General features: G+C 43.5%; 1 protein-coding gene and 1 long non-coding RNA gene across 6 annotated transcripts in view; one reads left to right on the forward strand and one right to left on the reverse strand.

Annotated features, from left to right (window-relative positions):
• RARB (retinoic acid receptor beta) overlaps nt 1–22265 on the reverse strand; it is a 681957-nt gene that overhangs the window by 194455 nt on the left and 465237 nt on the right. The gene's annotated exons all lie outside the window — the stretch shown is intronic.
• Nucleotides 442–21656, forward strand: LOC131511735 (uncharacterized). Of its 3 annotated transcripts, none has more exons than XR_009261699.1 (6): nt 442–555; nt 16543–16581; nt 17214–17495; nt 19110–19354; nt 20661–20868; nt 21440–21656. It is a non-coding gene; the product is annotated as an uncharacterized LOC131511735 (long non-coding RNA). The 3 variants fall into 3 exon arrangements; XR_009261700.1 differs by having other exon boundaries at nt 20709–20868; XR_009261698.1 differs by having other exon boundaries at nt 20712–20868.

Consider the following 22265-nt stretch of genomic DNA (forward strand, 5'->3'; position numbering starts at 1 on the left):
CGTACTGGTTCTACATAAGGGTATGAGCATTTGGCTAACCTCATCTTGCCCTAGTCCTGCCCAAATATTTACTGATTAAAGTACAAATTAATCTATTATAAATAACTTTTATTTTTTATTTATATTATCATTGGATATTATACTGATTGCTTTAAAAAAGCTTTGCGCAGATAGAGTATATCATCTATGAATTTCATTTCAGAATGGCAAAGAATGTGTAATAAAATAGTATATAAAGGAGATACTGGGTCTGAAGGGTTGGGATCCACGGATTTAGGGAAACAGCGGCAGTTTCCTCTGAAACGTTTTCAAACGCTTCTATAAAGTCCTGACGATGCCAAATATAGGCTGACCTTTGCTCAGTGGTGTTTCTAGTAAATATTTAACAACTGGCTCTCTGGGTGGGAGGTAGAGAAGCCCTGATTTGCAGTGTTTGCTGATTTCCATGGTGTAAATACTCTGATCATAGCCAATTTCAAGAATCATGTAACATTTCATCACTGGACATAGAGTTGGGTAGAGATACCAAAAATTAGATCCTGTGAACTTTTGCAGGTAAGAAGACCCCATCACCCATTAGTTACCAAATTTATGCTTAGATGCCACCCTAATTTTTTCTAGGTTTTCTCTAACAGGGCTCAGGAGACCATGAAGCCAGGTGAGCAAAGAATAAATAAATGGAACAAACAAACAAGTCACAACCTGATATGGGTGACAACAGATACCATGAGGCTCAGATAGTTCACTGCTCCAAGAATCAAAAGAAACAAAGACAGGCAAGGGTTGAAAAATTCTTATGAAATCAGCTGCAGTCAGTTGAGATTCCAGGATAAAAAGAAGTACCTTGTTCAGACGAGAACTAGGGGACATGGCAAGATGTTCTTAGCATTTTTTCTGCTGCTGATTTGAAAGAAAACATTGGAGACACGTTGGTGAAACAGTTTAAGCGAAGCACCTGGGAAAGCATCATTTAATTAGCTGGGCAATGGAAATTCATGGGCTGCAGACTAGGCCGACTTGGTTGTGACTTAGCTTGTAAATGGGTGTTAAATTAAGGGAAGGGCGGCCTATTGTGAGCAGTGGGATAACCCACGTTCAGTTGTCCTGTTACTGGTCAATTTCAGGACTGGAGTATCTACACAGTTCTGGCCAGAGTACAAAATCTCACCAAGAGAGAATGATGGATGGATGATCGGCTAACAGAATGGGTGAAAACAAGAACCGAATTGGTGTAAATGGTGCTCCAACGTGAAAAAACGATCAAGATCTGTAGCAATGGGAAACTTCCCAATGTAAAACACATAGGCATGTCTGATCTACAATTTGTCTATGACCAAAATTAGCAATATGCCCATTGTTTCTGTAACTCCTGACAAAGATCACTGAAGAATTCCTGGGATGTGAAAGTAAAACCTCATTGTATAAATGGCATTAAAGTATTTTCTGTATGCAAGGGGACACGAAAAGTGAATTTTTTTTTTTTAAGTTTTTTTAACGTTTATTTATTTTTGAGACAGAGAGAGATAGAGCATGAACGGGGGAGGGTCAGAGAGAGAGGGAGGCACAGAATCGGAAACAGGCTCCAGGCTCTGAGCTGTCAGCACAGAGCCGGACGCGGGGCTCGAACTCACATACCGCGAGATTGTGACCTGAGCCGAAGTCGGACGCCCAACCGACTGAACCACCCAGGCGCCCCCGAAAAGTGAAATTTTTACAGAACAGACATGGGCAGTTGCTCGGCTGGCTTGCATATGGACCCCAGGTTCTACTACCTTACCTTACCTTACCTTACCTTACCTTACCTTACCTTCTTTCTTTTTAGAGAGAGAGAATGTGAGCGATGAGGGGAGAGGGGATGAAGGAGAGAGAGAATCTTAAGCAGGCTTCATACTCAGCACAGAGCCCAGCGTGGTGCTTGATTGCACGACAGCAAGATCATGACTTGAGCCAGAATCAAGAGTTGGATGCTTAACAACTAAGCCACCCAGGCACCCCTCCACTGACTACTTTATTAAAAAAAATTTTTTTAATGTTCATTTAATTTTGTGAGAGAGAGACAGTGTAATTGAGGAAGGGACAGAGAGAAAGGGAGACACAGGATCCAAAGCAGGCTCCAGGCTCTGAGCTGTCAGCACAGAGCCTGAAGCGGGGCTCGAACCCATGAACTGTGAGATCATGACCCGAGCTGAAGTCGGACGCTTAACCGACTGAGCCACCCAGGCGCCCTTCTACTGGCTAATTTAAATTCTGCATATTATTGGAGAGGACACTACCACCAAGTCCTTTGTAACAAAGAAAGCAAAATTTTATACAGTCTACACTCTGCATACGTCTTTAGTGCTTCCGAGTGTTCAGAAACTTCCAGCGCAGTCCCAGTTGAGAGATTCTAATGGCCAATGTTAAAAAAAAAAGATACGACTCCAGGGTGCTGCATTCTCTATGAACCCTAAATATTCAAGTTGATCAGAAGAGGGCCTGACACCCCACGGCACTATAGAGTTAACACCATTGTGAATACAGCCTTGAGTTTATGATGAATGTGTTCCAGACACGCAGAAGTTTACAGCGACTGTCAACCGGGGAAACGTGCAACCCCAGCAGATAATGGCATATGGTGTGTGATCTGATGAGGGGGAAGAAGGTTCGCAGAACCTTCATTAGCAGATGCTCAATGACAAAAGCAAAGTCAGTTGTGTGGCCTCTCAGGAAAACCACGAGAAAATAAAGGTACAAAAATTCTTTTTTGTTGGGTCAGTAGAAGATGCTTGTGAGCGGCACATTTTCCCTCTGGTATCAAAGAACGAGGAAGAGCGAGCTCGCGGCAGTGAGCTCAGGCCAGAGGGTACCAGGTCATCAGAACCACAAAGAGCCTGCTGCATGGGCACTGTCACTCTTGAACATTAACAGCATCCTACTTGTCGCGGTTGTATTTTATATGCCACGGTGGCATTTACTGGGTCCTTGCTTGCTTTGCCTGCTCCGTGGGTCTTTTTTCCATTAACGAATTGTGAGGAAAGACCTACACAATTCATTAATGGAAAAAAGACCCTCTGGTAACGCTGGGGATGCGTGGATTCCAACTTGCTTGTGGCAGCTGTTCGCAGTGAGCTCCTGTTGTTTGCAGCCCATGACGCGAGGAGCTAGCCAGGAGTCCAGGAGCGAAGGACTGAGCCTCTTCCGTGCAGGTGGTATAAGAGGACAGGTGCTATGTTTGGGTCTCAGGCTGGGTTCTCCCGGACACAGACACCGAGTGAAGGTTTTCAGTGCATGGAGTTGATCTGGGGGATCCCAGGAAGCAGTGGTAAGGGAAGCGGTGAAGGGTCAGCCGGACACAGGGTGTGTCACCGAGAAGGTGCCATTGTGGGTAAGTGGAGTTCAGTCTACCTGCGGACCCTGGGAAAGAGTGTAGAATGCGCTTGAGAGCTTTCCCCCCCAAAAGAGCAAGAAGGTTCCACCGACTCCTTGCGCCGTTCTTGCTGAGGGCCGTTTAATTTTCTGCCACTTTGGGCTTGCACTGCAAGAGAGCCGAGAATGCTCTCGTGGCCGGGAAAGCAGCCTTCAGGCGCGGAACAGTAGGTATTCCCTTACACAACCTCCAGTGTGCAGATGGGAGGGTGAAGGGATACAAACAGGACTCTGAGAGTGTTCTGCAACTGTGTGCGTGTGTGTGTGTGCGTGCATGTGTGTGTCTGCACAGACATAAAAAAAGAGATGGGGGGCGCCTGGGTGGCGCAGCCGGTTGAGCGTCCGACTTCAGCCAGGTCACGATCTCGCGGTCCGTGAGTTCGAGCCCCGCGTCGGGCTCTGGGCTGACGGCTCGGAGCCTGGAGCCTGTTTCCGATTCTGTGTCTCCCTCTCTCTCTGCCCCTCCCCCGTTCATGCTCTGTCTCTCTCTGTCCCAAAAAACAAATTAAAAAACGTTGAAAAAAAAAATTAAAAAAAAAAAAAAAAAGAGATGGACCTTGAAGAATGGAACTTTTTAAGATAGGCATGAAAAGGAGAGAGGGCACAGCAGCAGGTGCAGCAGTATGGGCAAAGGTACAGAAAGAAGATGACCAAAGTAGAGTCAGGAATGATAATAATTTTTGCGCCTTCAACTGAGGACATTATTAGAGCCAAGCGGGCACCTTCTATACGTTATAAAGTATCTTTCCCAGTAACATTCAAGGGAAGTGTTCTTATTTTCGTATCACAGATGAGAGAACTCAGTTTTCCTTACCAAGTCTCAAATGCCAGTGAGCAATGTGAATTGGAACCCAAATCTGTTTTCATTCTAAAGACTGTGTTCTTTTGACTCCCACACTGCCCGGTAAGCCGGCTGATTCATCTGTAATGAGGCTTGCAGCAGATATTAGAAAGTTAGCTTCGGGGCGCTGGGTGGCTCAGTCAGTTGAACATCCGACTTCGACTCCGGTCATGATCTCACCGTTCATGGGTTCAAGCCCCGCACCGGGCTCTGTGCTGACAGCTCAGAGCCTGGAGCCTGTTTCAGATTCTGTGACTCCCTCTCTCTCTGCCCCTCCTCTGCTTACGCTCTGTCTCCGTCTTTCTCAAAAATAAATGTAAAAATTTTTTAAAATTAAAAAAAAAAAGAAAAAAGAAAGGAAGCTAGCTTCTATTGAGAAGCATCTCAAATACCGGCCCAAAGGCAACAGGGAACCACCGAAGGCATGTTAAAGACAGAGGCACATAACGTGGCTGGCAAAAACGTCCTGAAAAGATGAGATGACGGTGGAGGCAGCCAGGCAGGTAACTGTCAAAAAGTGTGGGTGGTAGAAAAAGAGAAAAAAGATCGTTGAGACAGACGGTGTTTAGTCCAGAAAATCTGACAGGATTGGTAAGCCGTTCCACAATCAAGGCAGAGAGAGGGAGGCGAAGATAACCTAAAGACAACAAGACAACGGGGTGGTGGGTGATTAGCAGTCATCACCATGCCTTGGCCGGAATGATCAACTCAGCTGTCATCACCACGAGTCGAGGCAATGCAAAATATTTGAGCGTAACGATCTGGTGCAGGGGTGGTGGCTGTGGCCTCTGTCACTCGGCTCGGTCAGGAGAGTGACTATGGTATCGTTGCCACTATTTCTACCATCAAACATGCTTTAACAGCTCCCTTGGCTTACACCATTCTTCTGGAAGGTCTTCCCTTTTCGCATCGGTGTCCCGCCCCTCCGCCAAAAGCTGCCTCCTATGCCACACCTTCCACGAAACCTCCCCGGGGCACCCTGACAACTGCTTTCTTGTCTCTCTGAACTTCTAGAGCAGCCCTACCTGACAGAACTTTCCGTGATGAGGGAAACCTACCTGTGCTCTGTAACACTGTCGCCATTAGCCACAGGTGGGTACTCAGAACTCAAAACTCAGCTAGGAGGACTGAGGGAGAGAATTTACATTTTATCACTTTTGATTTAATTTAAGTTTAAATAGCTGCACGGTGCTAGTGGCTGACATGCCTGGCAACACAGAGCTAGAGTGTTCGCTGTGCTGCTCCTGGCCTCGTCCCACACAGCTGTGGGCGATGGGTATTTCTGCACATGTCTCAGCTCTCCCGCCATATTCTCTCAGGCCAGGTAAGGGGGGGAGGGGTTCTCTCTTAATTACGTATTCCCACAAAAACAAACTCAGTAGCGACGTATAGTAATACTCATAACTCGTTTGTGAGCGTATTTTGGCTGCCGTTTTATCTTTGATCACTGCTATAGATTACTTATCCATCTTGTGCCTCAAGAGAACAAACGTTTCATGGCTTTTATGAGTTCCACTAGATGCTGCGGTCTCTGGAGATTACGGCATGGTTAAAATACGGCCTTGGCCTCTAAGGGCTCAGGTCGAAGGGAGCAGAGGCAGAGAAGTGAATGCAAATACCATTTAGGCAGACCTGCAGTTTGCCTGAAGGGCCTTTAGGTTTTGCTGCTAGTATTTTTTTCTTAGATCTGATAGAATCAATTTTCTTTTTCCTCAGAATGAAAACCATACAGAGAATAAATGCTGATAGGGCATGAAAGCTGTTAGGATCCTTGACAAAATGCAGTAAGCAAATTATGTTCCCTGAGAAGCAATCAACAACTGGAGGGTAACAGCAGAGAAGGAGTGAGGGGTGGTCTTCCAGGATAGAAACATAAAATAAGTTCACTTCTCTTATGTAACTGTACCTCTAACATTGATCTGCCATCAGAGAGGGTCTTTCTCTTTGTGGGTAACTCTTGAAATACAGAGGTCATGTCCACTTCATTTGGCCCCCTTCTCTATTCCATCTTTACCCCCCACTCTAAGGACCTTGCCAATAATAGTGATTAAATAAAGTCTGCTAGAGGATGAAAAGGAGAGAATGTTGAGGATACTTAAGCTTACTTTCTGTCCATTGGGTCAATTCTCCATTCCCTAGAACCAAAACCTTTATAAAAATGGAGAATACTAAGTCAGCCATCTGGTCTTCCTTTGGTCTTATAAAGCAGTAACTCTTGGGAAAGAAAACAGTGGCTCCAGGGAGTTTAAGGGGGATAAGCATTAGCAAGTCAGCCTTCTACCAGGGAGCATGTTGCTGTTGGCTACGCGATACTCCAGGCCAGCTAAGCTAACCCTGTTGGAATGTTAAACACAGTGCAGCCAATACCTTGTGAATGTGGAAGGAAACCATCAGGGCTTTGCCAGGACTACTCATCACTGAGAAGAGTCCACTGGAAAAGATGAAGTAACAAAGATCACTGAAGAAAGTGTAAAACAATCTGAGAATCCAATGACATGTTGACAAATAGCACTCCTCCCTGCTTTCCTCAAATCAGAATCAAGCAGTGAAAGCATGAGTAATTTCTAAACAGAGTTTTCAGAGTCCAAGATGGGGCTCTTCCTTGCCTTATCAACAGTCTCTGGAAGACTGCAGGTGGATTCTGTCCAGGAAAAGAAGAAATCTTGAACTATTCAGTACAAAGTTATTAGGGAGGCTTTGCCCTTCAACTGTAAGCTTCTGGGTGGGGGGGGGGAACTAGTGGAAAAAATAAATCTAGATTTTATTTTGTTTTGTTTTTTTTTTGTCCTGAAAAAGGAATTCACAGCTTGTAAAACCTGGCAACTTTTTTTTTTTTTTTAATAAAGATGATGACTGATTTTATAAAAGAAAAAAAGATATGGAAATAAAAGTGCTAAATGCCAATACTCAAATGTCAAAAACACAAGATTTTCCAGGAAAATATTAGAACTGATAAAAAAAAAAAAAGCTGAGAAAGTTATTAGGATGGCAGTAGAGTTTGGGACACAGTCTCTTCTTACTTCGTAAAAAATTAAATAAAATCAAGAGCTGAAATCTGTATTTTTGTTCTGGTTCTAAAGTTAAGCCAGAGTAACTTTATCCTAGCTCAATCTTCACAGGTTTACTCTGGTTTAAAGGCAAAGTCAAGGTCAAATTTAACACTAGTATCTTATTCTCCAGCTGAAATCACATGTACTCAATGAAGCTTCACAAGATTTTACTTCTAGATCATGAACAAATCAATAGTGTTGAATGAAACTAGCTTTAAGTGATTAGGTTTTATGTAGCTTAGGGTTCAAATTCTGTTTTTTTTTTTTTTTTAGCCTGTAGTACTGTCTTCCCATCAGTTTTGGAAAAAAATCACGGCCTTTTTCTCCTGGAAATTGTTTCTGTCCCATTATTCCTCTTCTTTCCTCCTAGGAATCCAAATGCGTACGTTACAATTTTTCAATATGTCTCCTATATCTCTCTTCTGTACTGTCCATCCATGTACTCTGTGCTTTAGTCTGGGTAATTTTTCTTGACCTGGCTTACAGGTCACTTATCCACTCTTCAGTGGTATTCTGTCGCTATTAAACATTTCTACTGAGGCCCGCATCCTCATTTCAGTTCGTGTATCTTTCGTTCCAGAATTCCGGTTTCATTCCTTTTTAGTAAAGCCTAGTTTTCTGGTGAAATTCTCCATCCTGTCGTAGATTTCTTGAATATACCAATCACACTCATTTTAAAGATAAGTCGAATATCTGGATCATCCATGGGTCTGTTTCTATTATCTATTGCGTCTTGGTCCTATTTCTTAATACGTCTGGTAATTTTTGATAGAATGAGAGACATTGCATATGAAAAATTTTAGAGGCTCTGGCTGATATTATATTCCTTCAAAAAGTATTTACCCTGTATGAAAGCAATAGGTAAGCCTAGATATCTCGAGTCGGGGAAGCTTCCCTCAATCTAATTAAGGGCTCAGCTGGCCAGAGAGATAGTTTTACCTTTCTTAGGGGGTGGGGGGTGGTGGGGGGTCTACTGTGGGTTCACCTTCTCCTAGGGTGTTGCCTTCTAGGCATTCTAAGAGAAGTCTGGGATATTTACAAGAGTCTCTCCTGAATTCTAGTATTTGTCTTTCAGGCACCATGAGATTCTGAAAATTTCACTCTGCATTTTAGAAGTTTTCATTTGCGGGGCGCCTGGGTGGCGCAGTCGGTTAAGCGTCCGACTTCAGCCAGGTCACGATCTCACGGTCCGTGAGTTCGAGCCCCGCGTCAGGCTCTGGGCTGATGGCTCAGAGCCTGGAGCCTGTTTCCGATTCTGTGTCTCCCTCTCTCTCTGTCCCTCCCCCGTTCATGCTCTGTCTCTCTCTGTCCCAAAAATAAAAAAAATTAAAAAAAAAAAAAAAAAAAGAAGTTTTCATTTGCTTGGCTTTTTAACTCCTTGCCTTATGCAATGAAGAATGAGAAAATAACCAAGGGGGAAAGATTTGGGGGCCTTCCTTTCTCAGAGAGCTTGGCCCCTCAAGTCTTGGATGTCTTAGTAGATCTCTGATGGCTTGAAAAAGATTGCTGTTTTAATTTTCTCTGGTATTTCTAGATATTCTCCCTGGGACCATGGGTCTGCTATAAGCTACTTCATCAGTTCCATATGTAGTAGTGTTGAATAACTGTGGTTTTTGCAAAAACAAAATCCCAGAGGCAGACAACTATCAAAAAATGCAACTGGGGAAATTCATTCTCTGTGTACTTGTACTGGGATTTTAAAAGGAGTAAGATAATATCCTTACCCTGGGGGCATCCGCATCCTATAAGACCTCTTCTAAGGTATATTTAATTCTATTCGATTCTGATCCCCCTGTTTTGCTCAAGTTCAAGATCACCAATAAACCTTTCCTGAAAGACTAAGGCATATCGAGACCTTCTTCTCTGAAACCTCATGCTATTTATTATCAGCACCTGGCAAAGAAACACACCACAAAGCCCGAGTTAATACACTGCCCCCTACTCCCTTTCCCACATCAGACTTGTGTTCTTTTAAAGAGCATAATTAGGTTTGATACTTATGCTGTAGCCTGCAAATCACCCAATGTATATTTTTGGATTTTATTTTTAATTATGATAATTTCCTGGGCAAACTTCCATACTTCCAGTATCTTTTGCAGGGGAAAGAATGGGGAGAAGGAATTGACCCTTCTTTACAGAGTTCTGTCTGTAGAAAAGGGAAAATTGCTGTGACTGTCTCTGGAAGTTAGTTCTCGTGTGTGCAGAAGCAATAATGATTGGCCTCTCCTTTCCCGGATCTTAGGACAGCATTTACGAAGCGCTTCCCGTATGCTTGGCATTATTCTAAGTTCATTACATGTATTCGTTCTCTCATTCAATCTTTAGAACAGTCCTGAGAGGTTTTATTATGATCCTTATTTTGGAGATAAATAAAGAGAAGCATAAAATAGCAACAGAACAAAAACTCAACCCCACAGCTCACTTTTCTGCAAATATCAGCTGAGGCTCTAACTCAAGGCCTTGCCTGTGGTGGACCCTTGTCCTAGCGTGAGCCATTCCTGGTGATGGCCTCCAGCCATGGTTAGTTGGTGGGAGACTGGCTAATTATATATAACAATCCTTGCCTGAGAGGTAGACTGGGTTTGCTTCTGGTTCCGTCTAACATTTTTCTTCTTCTCATTTTTAATTCCTTTTACGTTGCCAATAGGCAAATTAAATTCAGTCACAGCAGCTACAGTGGCTTAAGAAGCTAAGGGTCTATATTTCCTCCCCCCCCCCCCCCCCCCCCCCCCCCACCCAGAGTAAGAAGTCTGGAGGTAGGCAGTTAGGTTTCTGACATGGCTCCATAACACTCTGAGGGATCCGGGCTCTTCCCACCTTTCTTCTTTGTTAATTAAATATGTAACTTTTACGCTCATGGTTGCAAGCTGGCTGCTACCTCTTCAGCACTATGTTTATATTTCAGGCAGGAGGAAGGAGAGGATAAGATAGAGTGAAGCCAATGTTTCTGTTCCCATTTAGACAGCTTTCCGAGAAGCCCCATCCAGGGACTTTCTCCACATCTAGCTGGCCAGGACTGTGTCACATGGCTACCTCCACCTGTAAAGGATTATGGGAGATGGGATATTTTAAATGCATACATTGCTACACTGAAGAAAATAAGGATTTTTTTTTTTTTTTTTTTTTTTTAAGAAGGAAGAAAGGGCAACAGCAATCCAAAGTATTAGCCATGATTAATAAAGTCCTAACTGGGGGTGCCTGGGTGGCTCAGTCGGTTGAGCGTTCGACTTCGGCTCAGGTCATGATCTCGCGGTCCGTGAGTTCGAGCCCCGTGTCAGGCTGTGTGCCGATAGCTCAGAGCCTGGAGCCTGCTTCAGATTCTGTGCCTCCCTCTCTCTCTGCCCCAACCCACTCGCATTCTGTCTCTGTCTCTCTCAAAAATAAATAAACATTAAAAAAAAAATTAAAAAAAAAAAAGAATAAAGTCCTAAGTGAAGTTAGAGGACCATAGGAGAGAACTTCATCAAACATCTGCATGCCCAGTAGGCCATATTTCTTGATGCTACAGGGGGCTTGAGCAAGGACCCCATGCCTCCCCTGGATCAGGTCTATGTATCTCCCATCTGTAAATCGTCTCATGCTATACAGCTACGATGGTATAGTGAGAAGAGCTCAGAATTCAGAGGTAGGAGATCAGGGATCACATGTGCTTTTGCCAATTATAATCTGTGGACCTTGGGTAAGATATGAACATCACATTCTTTGTCAGTAAAATGGGCATAAATGCCTGTGTCCCACCCACTTCACAGAATATGGATGACCAAAATAATAAATGTGGAAAAGCTGTGAGATCTACTGACCTGTGCACCTTATTTCTCATGAGATACTTAAAAATTGGAAATGGAGAAGTATAAATGGAAACCAATTATTTCAATAATCTTTTTATAAGTCCATCTAAAATTATATATGCATATAAATGTATGTTTCAACATTTTGTATGTATAAGTGAAATACTAATCTAAATAACTGTATAATATTATAGCATATACACACACAAAACACACACCTATATAGTTATTTGCTTAGTGAAGTTTTATGATAACTTTGTAATGGAATGTGGCAGAATTTATGATGTTCAATTTTAGTACTTAAGCTTCTGGAACCTGACTAATCTTCTCTGGTTTTTCCCATATAGGGGGGAAAAAAGAGGGCTTGGAATTATTGGTGTATCTCAACATTAAAAATGTCATCTCTCCTGTTGGAAATATGGCAACTCTGTTGTGTTTTCTAAGATATATGCCAGCAATATTTCAAAATATGATTAACAGTGCCAATACCTTGTAAAGTTGGGCACATCCTTTCTTGTTTTGTCTTAGTGATGCCGTCTATCTTTGTGAAAGCTGATATATTAAATAGCTTTTTAAAAGCCTTATTGTGGCCTTTCTCTCCCTTCGGTATAGTAGTGTAACTTTTATCGATAATAATGGGAGCTATGTTGGAGCATACGGGGTGGTTATGTGGCTCTTGCCGTTTATGGTGATTGACCAGCCTTGGAACCATGGCTTGGAGTCCAGAAGCCTCAGTTATTTAAGCTCTGGGGGACTAGAAGGTGCTCTTTCAGCAAGCCCCCCAACTTGGAGCTTTTCTGCCTTTTTATTTGGGCAAAAACTAGTGCACGGACACATAAATTAGGTGAGATGGAATGACAACAAATTTCATGTAAAATTGTATGATCTCCAAAATGTAAAATCAGGGGCATTTTCACCCAGAATATTTACCTTGGCATTAGCCTGAATTTTAGTTAAAAAGTACATGAAAAGTTATATAATCTTCAATTAAACCTTATATACAGATATCAGTCTTTGAGATTGATACAAGGAAATACATTTTTTTCATCAAAAGATACTATCCATTTTCAAAAGTCACACTTGTTTTTGAGATGGACTAATGTTGTAGAAAAGGAAAGTGATGCCCACTGAGGTTACATGAATTATCCACCATCATACAGTTAATACTAATCCCTGACCATGAATACAGAAAAGATTATAATGTGGAACTTGACCAACAAACAAATATATACATGCATACTCGGGACAGAGTGAGGACTCAATAAATACTTTTTTTTTTTTTTTTTTTTTAAATTTTTTTTTCAACATTTTTTATTTTATTTTTGGGACAGAGAGAGACAGAGCATGAACGGGGGAGGGGCAGAGAGAGAGGGAGACACAGAATCGGAAACAGGCTCCAGGCTCCGAGCCATCAGCCCAGAGCCTGACGCGGGGCTCGAACTCACGGACCGCGAGATCGTGACCTGGCTGAAGTCGGACGCTTAACCGACTGCGCCACCCAGGCGCCCCAATAAATACTTTTTAAAGAAATTCAATACTGGGTTTTTAGTTAATTTTTTAAATATAATTTACTGTCAATTTTTTTTTTTATTTTTATTTTTTTTAAATTTTTTTTTTTCAACGTTTTTTATTTATTTTTGGGACAGAGAGAGACAGAGCATGAACGGGGGAGGGGCAGAGAGAGAGGGAGACACAGAATCGGAAACAGGCTCCAGGCTCCGAGCCATCAGCCCAGAGCCTGATGCGGGGCTCGAACTCACGGACTGCGAGATCGTGACCTGGCTGAAGTCGGACGCTTAACCGACTGTGCCACCCAGGCGCCCCAATTTACTGTCAATTTTTTAAAAAAGTACTCTTTTGAGGTATTTTCTCACAGGCATGATAAACTTTTAACACATTTCCTTCAGTCAACAGATATTTATTTATTCAGCTCTTATTATGTGCTAAGCATCCTGCTAAACCCTGCTTGACTATGTGAGTTTGACTTTTTCTAGTCCTTTTTAGTAAAACATGAAAAATGTTGACAATTTTATATCAGTTGATCTCTGTTCTTTGCATTTTAAAAACGCAGCATTGGGTGTTGTATGTAGGCAACGAATTGTGGGAATCTACCCCCAAAACCAAGAGCACACTGTATATACTGTATGTTCATGCCCAATGTGCAGCTTGACCTCACGACCCTGAGATCAAGGCCTGAGCTGAGATCAAGAGTTGGAAGCTCAACCAACTGAGCCACCAAGATACCCCCTATTTCCTTTGATGACAAGTATTATCGTGGAGCCCAAACTTGATAAATATAATAGGATATGCATTTGGTTATTCTTTTTTATTTTATTTTATTTTATTTTTTTAATTTTTTTTCAACGTTTTTTATTTATTTTTGGGACAGAGAGAGACAGAGCATGAATGGGGGAGGGGCAGAGAGAGAGGGAGACACAGAATCGGAAACAGGCTCCAGGCTCCGAGCCATCAGCCCAGAGCCCGACGCGGGGCTCGAACTCACGGACCGCGAGATCGTGACCTGGCTGAAGTCGGACGCTTAACCGACTGCGCCACCCAGGCGCCCCGCATTTGGTTATTCTATTTGGAGAAGAGTCCCACTACAGGTTTTAAAACCTGTGCTACTCCAATGTTTACAGCAGCACTATTGACAACAGCCAAACTACGGAAAGATTCCAAATGTCCATTGACTGACAAATGATAAAGAAGATGTGGTATATACATACAATGGAAAATTGGTGATCAAAAAGAATGAAATCTTGTCATTTGCTACAACATGGATGGAACTAGAGTGTGTTATGTTAAGCGAAATAAGTCAGAGAAAGACAAATATCATACGATTTCACTCGTAGGTGGAACATAAGATACAAAACAGATGAACCTAAGGGAAGGGAAGCAAAAATAATATAAAAACAGGAAAGGGGACAAACCATAAAAGACTCTTAAAAGGAGAACAAACTGACAGTTGCCGGAGGGGTTTGGGGTGGGGGGGATGGGCTAAATGGGCAAGGGGCTTTAAGGAGGACACTTGCTGGGATGAGCACTGGGTGTTACATGTACGGGATGAATCACTGAAATCTACTCCTGAAATCATTATTGCATTATATGTTATATAGTTATATTATATAACTATATGTTATATAGTTGTATTATTAACTAACTTGGAGGTAAATTTAAAAAATTAATACCTATAAAAAATTTTTAAATAAATAAAAAATAAAAGTAAAGCCTGTGCTATATTTCTGGAGAGGAAAAATCAATGTGCCCACTACTATTCACACAGGTACCTCTAGCATTTTTGCGTGTATCCAATAGGTCATCCCAAGCCCTGCCAAGCCTTCAAATTCCTCTGTCACCAGCCTCACTTTACCTCTCTGGCCCTAACCAAGTGTCTTGAAGCTCCTTAACACCTGTCATGGAACCTTCCGTCTTGCTTTACTAACTGCTTCAGTACTCTCCCCCACCTACTTTGCCTTCGTTCAAGATTTAAAGATTCATTATCTTCTCTTCTAGGCCTTCTCAAGCTCTCTAAGGCTCTTCCCTCTGTGCCCCCCGGTGCAACCCAGGCATAGCCACTATTATTTTAATTATTTTTATGCACACAATTTCCTTTTCTATTAGATTATGGTTTCCAAGAGATCAGATACCCCTGCATTGTATTTACTTCTGTATTCATAGCCAATAAGCTCTGCTGAAAACAGAGTGGATGGTCAAGCAGTATCAGTAAGATGAATGAATGAACAATGCCAAGCCCTCCAACAGACCGGACACGCGGTTCTCCCTACTGGTCCTCCCCTCCGTGTACTATGAGAGCGAGCTTCCCGCGTGCTCGCAGAGCGCGGGTGGGCACACAAGACCACGTTTTGCCCTCGCTGTAATACTACCGCTGATTCTATCGCTAGCGCCCTTTTACTGAAGAGGAAACTGGGACTTAGGAGACACCTGGTGATCTTCTCAAAGTCACACCGCTAGGCAGAATGACTGTGCCGTGGAAACACCGGGGAAGAAACGTGAAACAAACGCGCGCTGCCTGGTGAGAGCCTCAGGACTTAACAAAAGCAATCCAAAGCAAGGCTATCACCGGAGAAGAAAACAGCCCAAGTTGTTCCCATGTAAAACAAGGGAGGCAGGGCTGTCCACTCTGATACCCGGAATTTCATCAGGAAGATGTCCAAATGAAGAGTTTCTGCCGCCTCCCCCGGGAGGGCCCACCACGCGGACACGTGTTCTTTAGCGAACCTGCATTTGGCGTGTTGCACTCTGAGCATAGCTCAGAGGCGACTTTCGCCCTCTTGCTTTCTGTTTCCCTTATAACCAGCGATTTGGTTTGGTGCCATGATTCCAAAGGGTCATGCGTTTCTATTTAATAAAACAGATGAGTAGCATTTTCTACCCCTAAATCAAAAATCTCTCTCTTCCTACAACTTCAAAGAAAGCCCTGGTAATATCCAAAACGGTTGCGGGGTTCTTTTTTTAATGCCTAGAAATTCACATGACAAAGGAAATAGGAAAAACCCTTCCCCACCTAGCCCATGTGTTTGTGAGTTTACAATGCCATCATTGTTTATGTTGGGCTCTATTCATTTTTGTCTGCAGACTTCCTCTGTACAGTTTAACTACTTTCTCATGCTAAGCTCTCTGCAAATTGTCACAATGGTTAATGGGAAATTCTGTACCAAATACTATTTAATTTTAAGGCATTTCTGCCGGCTAATTTATGACCAACTGCAAATTTCATTCTGCCAGGGCAAAAAACAATTTGTTTGTTTCAGGTTGAAAATAGTTTTTCAAATAAATTCTGATGGTACACTTATCAAGCCCTCTTATCTTTCATTAAACTAATGCTTTCAAGCATAATTAAGAAGGAGCTGGAAAACTAAGTATAATGTAATGCTCTGATATTAAAGAAGACATATCAAAATAAATTTGCAATTGTATCATCACATCAATCTCTACTATGACTGCAATAGTATTATAACCATAATTAATTAGCTATGGTACAAATTACCAATAAATCTTTAGAAATTAAATGCCTAATTTTTCAAAACCATATGTCTTCATAAATTGATTATTTAGAATTTAGAGGCTTTTTAATTAGGAAGAAATTTATGCAATGCTGTATGTAATAATTAGGAATCAGCTTTTCTGCAATACTTTTGAACATCAGCAAAAAATTAAATCTTAAGAAAATAGTCTGGGTTAATTATAGTATTTCACTGTCAAAAATCAACATATAGGTAAAATTTAGAGGTTAATGTGGCTTTCCATTTCTTTAACTTCCACCTAGTCTTACGTCCTCAGTGCTGGAATCATTAACCGAGCCCAAAAATCAATGAGAGGGGGGAAATCTCCCCAGTGATTTATGCCTCAAAGAAAGTTTTCATTTTATCCAATAGTTTCAGCAAACCTCATCAATCCAGGTTAAATATTTAACACTCCTTTTTTTATATTCCCTAAGGTTAAAGCAGGATATTTCTGAGCCTAGCCATCATTTTGGGTAAGTGATTATTCTGACATAAGACACAAAAGCTCCTGGGTCAGGAGGGTGGGAACATCATTTGGGGTCCAACAAAGGCATCGCTAAAGAGCGACCTCATTACGTGTGTGGTCAAAAACCCAAAGAGATGGGGAACGGGACCTGATGGTGAGCCACTCTGCACTCACAGGGCCTGCTGTCAAAGCCAAGGCCCTCCTGTGTCCTGAAGACTGGCTGCGAGGTGCCGTGGCCCATGTCTTGCCCCTGCCTACAAAAGGGCCCGTAGGGAAACGCGCAGACCACACCACAAAGACGATTCTACAAAAACTGGAAAGCCTGCCGATAGAATCCAGAAACCAAATGTTTTCTTCTTCTTACTTCTTCCCCTTCTCCCCACTTCAGTTCCCTGATTGTAATCCGGCCAATGTGTTTTGCATCTATAGGTGTTCCAGGATTGAGGCCAACCTGGGTGAAATTCAATTTTGCTCATCTAAGCACTTTCCCCAATGTCTTCCATTTGAATTCATCTTCCTCAATAAAGAGTTGGATCCTGAGTCCTCCCGAAGCCAGTGTCCCTTTGTCTGCCCAGGAAACAAAATGATTCTTCCTTTGCTAGTTCCCAAAGGAGCTAAGCCACTATTTTCTCCTTTCAGGTTTTCGCTGTATCTCCCCATCCCATTTTTTCATCTGAAGGTCTTCCGGCCAAACTAGTGAGGCTCCTGAGCGCGTGACTCAGGAGTGACAATCGCTAACAGATGCATTTGTACCCGGGCAGAACTGGCCTCTAATTGTTGCTTGTAGGAGAAAAGGCAAAGCGACTGTAGCACCGCCGTTCTCTGTTGCTGGCAGATAACAACCTCAAGATGAAGCCACATTTGCAGGGGAAAAATTGCTTACGCCCACAGAATGAAATTTCAGGCTTTGACAGCTGCTAGGTAAGTAAATGAGAATCATTTTATTCTGGGTAAGTGCAACACAGCACATCTTGAACAATGAGGAGTTGATGGCCCGAGGGCGGTGACACCCAGGTTGTCCGCCTTCAGAAGAGTCTCCCGGGAGAAGAACTAGGGAACAAGTGGCCAAACAATTGTCCCTTTAGCCCAGCACGGCTCCTCACAATCTTAAGTGGGAGGCACGAGTCCCTTCAAAGGAGAAAATGGCTTCAATTTTCCAATTCACAATTCGACAGATAAACACCGCACACGGACTCCGAGAAAGCCCTCTTGGAAAGCCTGAGGCTTCTGCCAGAATTCAGGAGCCCTTCATCTCCTGCCTGGATGCTTTTAACAGCCTCCCAATTGGTTTTCTGACTTCAGTCTCCACCCTCAGCCAGAAAAAAACTGGCTTCTAAAAGGCTACGACTCCCCTGCTTAAAATATTTCTAGGGCTCCGACTTGCCATTAGAAGGCTGACTTACAAGGTCTTCCCACACTGGCCCGTATTATTTTCCCAAACTCGCTTCTCACCTTGACCCTTGGCCTCCGAACCTTTCACAGGCTGTTCGCTTTTCAGACCTTCTCTTACTTGTTCTGCAGACATTAGCAGAACTGCTCCTTTCCCCAGAAAGCTTTTCTGGTGCTACCAGCTGGTTAGGTCCCTTCCCTCTGTGCTCCCACAGCCCCCATTGTGCCTCTGGGACAGTGTTCTCAGATTGAACTGCCTCTTTATTTATTTTGTATCTGGTTTCTTTCTTCCTTCCTTCCTTCCTTCCTTCCTTCCTTCCTTCCTTCCTTCCTTCCTTCCTTCCTTTCTTCAATGTTTATTTTTGAGTGAGAGAGAGCAAGCAAAAAGAGAGAAAAAGAGAGAGAGAGAGAGAGAGAGAGAGAGAGAGAATCCGACGCAGGCTCCAGCTGTCAGCATAGAGCCTGACGTGGGGCTTGAACTCATGGACTGTGAGATCATGAGCTGAGCAGAAGAAGCACCCTTAGCTGACTGAGCCTCCCATGCGCCCCAAGTCTCTGTTTTTTTTCAAGATTGCAAAGAATAGAAACTTGACTCCAATCAGCTTAAGCTAAGAAGGAAACTTCTTGGATACTAGGTTAGCTCACAAAATTGAGGGAAATGCTGGCCAACAAGTTTGAGGAAAGCCGAAACTGGGAACCCTCCCAGATCCCCAGATGCTGCATTAAGGACCTGCCCTTGGTATGTCAGTCTGTTTCTGCTTCCTGCCTCCACCTACCTCAGGCTCTCTCCCTTTTCGTCTGTTAATGATGTGCTTAGCTCTCACCAGAAAAGTGGAATTGTGTCCTACCAGGTAGGCCTAGGCTTACCTTTTCCTTCGTTCGAACATTAAAGGTCTCATGGAAGAACTCTGCTCCTTTGTGGGTCACATGCTTGCCCTAGAGTGGGGACTATGGCTCTTGTCCAGGAGAAGATAAGAAGATGGCCATCCCATTGAGGCATTTCAAGCTCTTGGGTAGAGAGAACGTGGAAGAGGACGGAAGAGAAGAGTGAGAGCCAGTATATGGATCACCTACTGCTGGGAAACCAACGGCTACAAAATCTCAATGGTAAGATATAATAAGTATTTATTTTTTATGCATTGGCAGGTTGGCCAGAGGTTGACTGATATAGACCAGGGAGCTCCGCTTTAAGTGGCCGATCTGGCTGGAAAGTTCTTTGGGGGGTTAAACTCAGGCATATTCTATAAATGTGCCTTATTCTGGTGACCAGGCTGAATGCGAAGCTCTCCTTATGGCAGTCGCAGAGGTGCAAGAGAGGAAGTGGAAGGCCATGACGCATCTTAAGGACCAGACTCAGAAGTGGCACATTGAAATCTACACTATTCTACCGGGTAAAGCAAGTTACGTCGCTGAGCATAAAGTCAAAGAGTGCTGTACCACTAGTGGGAAGGACCAAAGCAGGCAAAGGGCAAAGGGCATAGATACAGAAAGGGGTGAAGATAGGGGACCGATGATTCCAATTACTAGGGGAATGACTTTTCGAAGGAAGGATGATATAATTTCCACAAGAAGGAACAGGTGCTAAGCAAACAAAACAATAATGCTCATTACTTTCTCCCTGGTTACGCTGTAACTTTTGTGCACACAGAAAATGTGGTTATACACCTGTTTCTGTAGGCCCCATCTCACACGGTGCTTGGCACACAGATAGCAGTGAGAAATTGTACGTTGAATTTAACGTAAGCAATCAATGGGTTATAGAAAACAGGCACCTCAATCATCTCCTCTAAGGACCTGAAATCTCCTTGAGGGGGTTAAAGTTCAGATAAACTGTTGGGCACAAAACAGAAAGAAATATATGCTCCTTTAGTTCAGCCAATATGCTATGGGCATGATGGAGAGGGAGAGATGGTTTCCAACTAGGTAAGCTCAGGAAGTGGCCTCGGAATGGGTGGGATTTAATCAGAACTTTCAAGGGATGGAAGGGACTCTGAGCACTTATTACATGCCAGCCATTCCACTAAGTGGAGGCCGTGATCTTATTCCCCTTCGTCGAGAGGGAGGAGTATTCTCATGACTTTCCACATGGGCTCTTTTAAGTCGAATGTCTAGAGCTATCCAGCTAGAAGGTGACAACGCCTGATTTGGACACAGAAATCCAGTCTGTCGTCTTCTCACTGTCTGTGTCGTGCTCGGTGACTGACAGGACAGGTGTTCCGTAAACGTGACTTGAACAAGTGAGCGAATGTCGGGAGCTCCGTTCTCTTTTTTCAAACCTTTGGCAAGTGGAGAAGTCAGGAAAAAGAGCTGAGACAAAGGGAATAGTCTGGGTCCCCTGGAAGAACAGAGAAGGCACAACTCAGAAATAACCAATGGATGTGTGTGACTAGAGTGTCACGTTTATGGAACACATGGCAAGCCACAGGCCAGCAAGATAAATTGGGGACAAGCATGGAGTGGAGGGTGTATGTGTCATTCTGTCTGCAAGTACCTGTTAGGGCCATGGGTACAACCCAACATACGACTCACAGGTAACAGTTGATGATGCATGAGGGCCAAACACTGTACATGCTATGCAGCATGTAACGATTTGGAGCCAGTGCACCCCCCTCCCCCCAATTTCTTACCATTAGCATGTTGACGCAGGAAAGGAGTGCACTTAATTGGGAAAACAAAGTATTTCTTATTCCCTGTAAGCTTTCCGAATGAGCAGAGTCTGGCTAGCCATTCTTCTACCCTTACAAGCAGAAAGAAGGCTGGACTTCCTGGGGAATGGAAAGTACGCAGACTGCTGAGATAAACCGCAATTCACTGCTGCTGAATGTATCACACATCAGCCCACCTCCTGCCACTGCAACTCCTCACAGAGAACAGAACAGTCTCGCAGAGAAAGGAACAGTCTCAGGTGAAGAGGAATGCCAGCCTCACCGCAGAGAAAGGGGAGCCAGTCTTGTGTGTGGGTGCGGGTGTGATTAGGCAGCCAGGTTCTGAGGCTTTGAAGGGAAAAGAACGAGAGCTGAGACACCGGTCCCGACCCTAATTTCTAACGCTCTGTCATCAAACAACTATGTAGGACCATCAACATCTATTCCTTTCGCTTTGAAAGGCAGGAGTTCAGAGTCCAGTTTATAATTCTTAACACAAGGCCTCTGTCCAATGCGGAGGACAGCTCTTTCATTGTTAGTCTATACACTGGCTCTTACCCCACTCTGTTGGTTAATAGGAAATGACAGTAAACAAAGCTTGCTCAAAGAGAGAGAGAGAGAGAGAGAGAGAGAGAGAGAGAGAGGGAGAGAGAGAGAGAGAACCACTGTACTGACTGCAGATAACAACCAGACAATTTAGTAACTGTCATGTTGTAATGGGGCTCTGCTGGGGGCACATGTCTAAATAGACATGTGAATATTTGGGGGTAAGTGATCTTGAGTAGTTGAGGGGATAGAGGTTAAAATATTTTAATTTCTTATTTCCTTCAGGAAGAACCCAGTCAGCACCCGACTAAAAAATGATCTCATAGGGGCGCCTGGGTGGCTCAGTCGGTTGAACGTCGGACTTCGGCTCAGGTCATGATCTCACGGTCCGTGAGTTCGAGCCCCGCGTCGGGCTCCGTGCCAACAGCTCAGAACCTGGAGCCTGTTTCAGATTCTGTGTCTCCCTCTCTCTCTCTGCCCCTCCCCTGTTCATGCTCTGTCTCTGTCTCAAAAATAAATAAACGTTAAAAAAAATAAAAAAAATGATCTCATAGGCATGTGTGGTCCAATATGGTAGCTACTACCTACGTTATGGCTACTTAAATTTATATTAGTTCACTTAAATATTTAGTTACTCATCTAGGAGCTACTATATTGGATAGCATAGATACAGAGCTGTCTATACCACAAACATGCTATTGGAAAGCCCTGTGATATACTAATGGCGGCCATCCTCTTTAGCACTGCAAGCCCCCTCGTTCTGTTAAGTTAAAGTCCGGGAACATGATTGGCAGATAGCAGAAGCTATCAACACAGGGGCTTGCCAAATCTGGTAAGCAAGCCACCGGTTCATTTCCAAGATTTAGAAAGAGGCCTGCCCATCGAGGATCCATGCTCTTTTTATGCTGATGACCTACAGGCCATCCTGTGTTGTAGGCTGGAAGAGAGATGTCACATGATGAAGTGGAAAATGCCCTGGAATGGGATTCCGGGGACATGGGCTCTCACTTTGGTTCCATGACCAGTTTTGTGCCTTGTCCTCATAGCCTCTCTGAGCCTCAGTTTCTGGATCTATAAAATGGAGATAACCCAACGAATCTGGCCAGTTAAG

The sequence above is a fragment of the Neofelis nebulosa genome, chromosome 5 (genome assembly GCF_028018385.1).
Source record: "Neofelis nebulosa isolate mNeoNeb1 chromosome 5, mNeoNeb1.pri, whole genome shotgun sequence".
NCBI classification, from domain to species: Eukaryota; Metazoa; Chordata; class Mammalia; order Carnivora; family Felidae; genus Neofelis; species Neofelis nebulosa.